This window comes from Phaenicophaeus curvirostris, chromosome 9 (genome assembly GCF_032191515.1).
Source record: "Phaenicophaeus curvirostris isolate KB17595 chromosome 9, BPBGC_Pcur_1.0, whole genome shotgun sequence".
Taxonomy (NCBI): Eukaryota; Metazoa; Chordata; class Aves; order Cuculiformes; family Cuculidae; genus Phaenicophaeus; species Phaenicophaeus curvirostris.
In genome coordinates, this window is record NC_091400.1 from 14,690,139 (window position 1) to 14,695,559 (window position 5,421).

Genomic DNA, 5,421 nt, shown 5'->3' on the forward strand with positions numbered 1-5,421 from the left:
TCTCAGCGCATGCTCTCCCCAGGAATCATGGGGTTTGAAGTCTGAGCTATGGATGGCATTTCCCTGCTGCCTATCCTCAAAGGAAGAGGGCTCGGAAAGAAAAATAATAAGTACACCCTCCCGCCTTCCAAAGAAAATTGCTGCGATCTGAATCACCAGCTCTAGGAAAATAAATATCTGTCAGACTGAGCTGAAAGTGAATAATTAAATATGCAGTTCAACTTACGAGCCTGGGTCAAAATAGCTACCTGTTCTGAACAATTGCCAGACAAAGAAATAGTTCTAGCATTTTCAAACTTCCTTCCAAACTTCTAGTATAAGAAATTAATTTTAAGCTCATACCAGCTTCAAAGTATTCAACTAGTACAAAGGAGATTGTGTCACGTTGTTAAACTGAAGAAAATCTACTTTGTATGCTGCAGTTACACATTTCAGCTACTTCCTTTCTTCTACCCATTATCCGCATATTTCCAACCTCCACATCAATATACAGCCTGACAGGAGTTCCCCTCATATTAATATTGTGATGATTAATGTAGGCTAGCTAAAGTTTTCAGAATATTGTTTATTGGCACTTGTGTTTTCTTGTACTGGTCCATGAATTATTCTGGATATTTATTCTGGGTAATTATTCATATTATTAATTAGCTAGGTCCAAATACTAATGTTTGCATGGAAATTACATAGCTAAAAACAGAAGTATGAAAATATCAGCATTTAATAAAATTGCAGGCTGATTTTTCAAAGGATGAAATATGCATAGCTTTATGGGTGAAAGAGAGCTGAGACAGATAAATTAGGGCAGTTGAAAGTGTGTTATTAAAATACTTATGTCTCTGCTTTCTACAGTCTGTTTATGTTGGACAATATGGTCTACCTGCCTTAAATCAATGCTGTAATTAAGAGTTTCTCAACACTTGCTCTGACCTGTTTGTGCTACTGTGAATCATTAAGGGCAGGAAAAATGCCCTTGAAAAACAGCAGCTGAAAATATTTCATTTGTTGCAACATCCCAGCTAGCACAGGGCTGGCTCTAGTCTTTCTATACCCTTCCTTTATATTCGTATTTGCTTCTGGGTTATTGCTTTTCAGATCATTTGAGGATTGGTGTGGAAGGGGCCACACCATTGCTGACAGTACTTCCCAGGGGACAGCTTCACTTTGCAGATCAATTATTAAGATAAGGAAAGTGCTCATTATGATATTCACAAATGGAGAAGCATTCCAGAAAGAAAATGAAAACATAAAGACAGTTTTTTGTCAACTAGGCACTAGAAGAAAAACATTTTTTATTTCTACCAGCCAACTCTTTCCTAACTGTAAGTTAAAAGATAATAACAACAGCTATATCAGAACACAAGAGCTTAATTCAATCTGGTATCTGAATTACTTGACCTGGGCCCATTCCAAAGAAATAAATGTAAGAAAGGCCCACATAAGCCTAGCTAATTCAATTAACATTGAACTGAGTGTATTTTTATTTTATGAAATTCATTATGAAGCAATTCAAGCCTACTATGACTAACACACCATGCTAGTCTTTTTGCCAGTGAATATTCCACCTAGCTTGAAGGTTAAAATGAAGTATTATGCTACCAAACAAAACAAGTTTTATTGTAGAAATATTTTTCTCAGTTTAGATTTGTTATGTTCCTTGTCTTTTTAAAGATAGAATCGTGTAAATTAAAAAAAATCTAATCAATCTTGTAGTTTGATTTTCAATATTACTATCTTAGCAGTTAAAATGCAGTTTTGCCAAACTAGAATACTCCCATATTGCCAAGTTACTTAGCTTTGCTGAACACACTGAATAATTCCAACACCCCTAATGCTGTCAGATCAAAACAACTGTATTAAAATACAGCTCTTTCATTATTCGGCCTCTTTTTCAGGCCTCACTGAAATGGTCAGATAAATATTTAATACACCTCTGTATTAGTTTTACAGTAATCACTTGTCAACTTCTTTAATAAGGATAAACTGTATGGATTTGTTATCGAACAATTTTGTATTTTAAAATGTGATCTTTTGACATAAATCTGAAGCTAAATTCAGGGGTCATTTTTAAGCTCTGGATAGCTTTTCTTCTTTTTGATGATTTTCATTAAGGTCTGTACTTGCCTTCAAATGTGCAGTTTTATTTAATTCAAAATGGCTGCACCTCCGTTAATATCAGTGGCGCTGAGCTCAGTCAAATCGCAATTAGTAGCAATCATTTTCCCTTATTTTGCATTGGCGAAAGGGAATCTGCTCCCAGGAGAGTTCTCTCTGTGCTCAAATGCAGCTACTACCAGGTGAAGGTAAGAGAGGACAGAGGGAGACAGTGCAATGAGCATCATGGAGACAGAAGAAAGGAACAAAGAAGACTCTGTTTAGTGATGATCGGGAAGCAATAATTTAAAAAATGAAAAAAACTGCAAGAGGCAACCTGAGATTTACAGTGGAAACTGCCATCGCAAAGAAGGAAGCAAAAAGAATAAAAAGCAGAAAGAAAACTAAGAGAAAAAGGGCATGAGGGAGAGTGAACTGAAGGAGGAGATTGTTAAGGAGAATAAAGCAAGCATTTGAATAGAGCAGCTGTATATCCGGTCTTGTTAAGGGGAAGAGATGAGGATGGAATGACAACTCTTGCTCTGTCAGGGAATAAGGATTTTTTTCTCTAATTTAGAATGAGTTAGTTATATATACATATTTTAGGATCACACTTCAGTTCTGAGAACAGCACACAAATGGAGTATACGTCCCCCAAGCTGTCCAACAAACTCCTGAACAATAAAAAGGCACAAATTTGTTTTTAAATTTCAGGATCTTTAAGATATGTATGGGATAGTTTGGGTTGGAGGGAACCTTTAAAGGTCATCTAGTGCAACCTCTCTGCAATAAACAGGGACATCTTCAACTGGATCAGGTTGCTCACAGACCCATCCAACCTAGCCTTGAATATTTCCAGGGATGGGTCATCTACCACCTCTCTGGGCAACCTGTTCCAGTGTTTCACCACCCTCATCATAAAAAAATTCTTCCTTATGTCCAATCTTAATCTACCCTCTTTCAGTTTAAAACTATTACCCCTTATCATATTATGTATCCTATTATTTTTTTATATTTCATGTTTGGAAAAAAAGCAAGGGGGAAAAAAAACATCCAAACCCACCAAATATTCGCTATTTGACCCGATATTCAAGTTTTCTCCAGTCGTGTCATCCCTTCCTGTGCCAGTGGTAGAGAAAAGTGGCTGACTTTGTCACAGACTGTTCTTCAGCCTCAACTGGTAGCCAAGCGATCCTGAGTCCTGGTTACATTTCTTCAGGTAAGTGTTGCTCACAGCCATTATTAGTCATCATGTCCTCATAGCTGTGAGAAACACTCATTCACTGGTAAAATATTAAAAAGGACAAAGACTTCGAAGCAAAGATAATAATGTTTTTATTTTACAATTCAGTGCTGAATTGGATGCCCTTCTAAAAAAGGCATAAGATCCTACGAAAAACAGCCAGTATATATACTAGTTTTAAACAAAGAATATAAATCTCTTCAAGGTTGCTCATTATATTTTTGGCGTATTCAACCATGTCTGGAGACTCCCGTCAGGTTATTGTTGCCAACTGTATCTTGTTAGACAGCTAAGCATCATGTCTGGATATCGTCTACATATTATTTCTCGATACATGACAGATTTATATGGCAAGATAATTAAACATGCACACCAGCTGCAGCAAAACTTATCAACTAATTCCCACATAGCTTTAACCTAAATGGCAGACAACTAGCATATCCTTCCCACTCCAAAGCAAAAATACAGAAATTGCACAACTCACATTACTTTAGGAATAAATGCAGCTTCCCTATCTCCATTTGTAAAGTTTCAGATTAAATATATTAATCCTAAGTATTTGGCTAGTCTAGCTGATCAATGCTCTTGGCAACAGACAATGTGTTTATTCCAGAACAAGGTTAGGGACCAGAAACTCTGATGTCTAATATTGCTCTTACGTTTGACAAACAGCTGTAATTAGGACAGCGTGTATTAGGTTCTCTTCCAGGCAGCTCTGCCCATATGGTTTACTCAGGCCACTGTACCTCCAAGACTTCTCAACAGTGCAAGCAAACTCAATTTTCACTGTCCTAAGAATAAATACAACACGAATTTTCTGGGATAGGGTGTCAGCATGATGCCATCTTCATACCTGCTTCTACACATACTTCTGTAATGAACATTTACATCACTGTAATTACTTTACCATTCCTGTTTATGATACTTGTAGCAATCAGAAAAGAAAAAACACCCCCCTACTCCATACATATGGTAAAGGTCCAAGTCCAGGTATTTTGCATACATCTTGATGACACTTTTCTCTCAACAGAGACTCTGAAAACCAGACTGATTTTTCCCTCGCTAAGGCAGCATGGTCAAAGAATCCAGTATATTCAGTGGTTTCCTTCCTGTTTTACCTGATCTCTATATACGTGTACTTCGGTACATAACTATGCAATTGCTACTCGTCTCAGCCAAGACCAGAAATAGGTTGATGCAGCTACTCAGGGTGGGGAGAGCACAGACAGAGCTTCCTTGTACAGCAACTGCAGCCTAACAAACCTATAATTTACACAAGGTATCAAAGAGAAGTTGCACATAACAAAGTTTATTACAAGATCAATTTATTAAAGACATACATACGTCTGAATTATATATAACCTGAGAAGCAAGATTCAAATCTGATCTTTACTAATCAGCCTTCCCAAGAATCTGGAATGTCACCGCTGCCTCTGAAAAGCAGGATCTTTGCTAGGGGAATGCGATGCGTGAGACAGGGCCTTTACATGGATGCAAAACCGCAATACGCTTGGACTGAGAAGACAGAGACAGACACTAATGTTGAAGAATGGGAAGTTGACTCCCCTCCATGTGCTATTCATAGAACCATAGAACAATTTGGGTTGGAAGGGGCCTTAAAGATCATCGCGTTCCAAGTCCCCACCCCGTGCCATGGGCGGGGACCTCTTGGTTCTATAAAGGCTTTTCAGGGTCCGCATTTTCAGCTTCCCAGGCTGTGACGCTCTGTATTGACTCCGGGACACGTGACACAGTTCATTTGGAAGCACTTCAGCCGGATTAGTTTCCCACCGTGGCTCGCGCCTGCGAACCGGAACGCGAGTGGCGGCCCCCAGCCCTGGGCCCACGTGCGCGCCCAACCGCATCCCTCTCCGGGAAGTGGGTGGACGGGACTTTAAGCTCCCAGCGGGACTACATTTCCCAGCGTGCCGCGGGCGCCCCCTCCCTCGGCGCAGGCGCACGGCGTCGCGCTGCGGCTGGGGACGGGCGTCGTGGCCGCGCTGACCCCGCGGAGGAGCCGCTGAGCGCTTGGCCGGCCCGCGCCGCGCAGCTCCGCGCGCTCCGCCTGCAGGGAGGGGCCTGGGCGG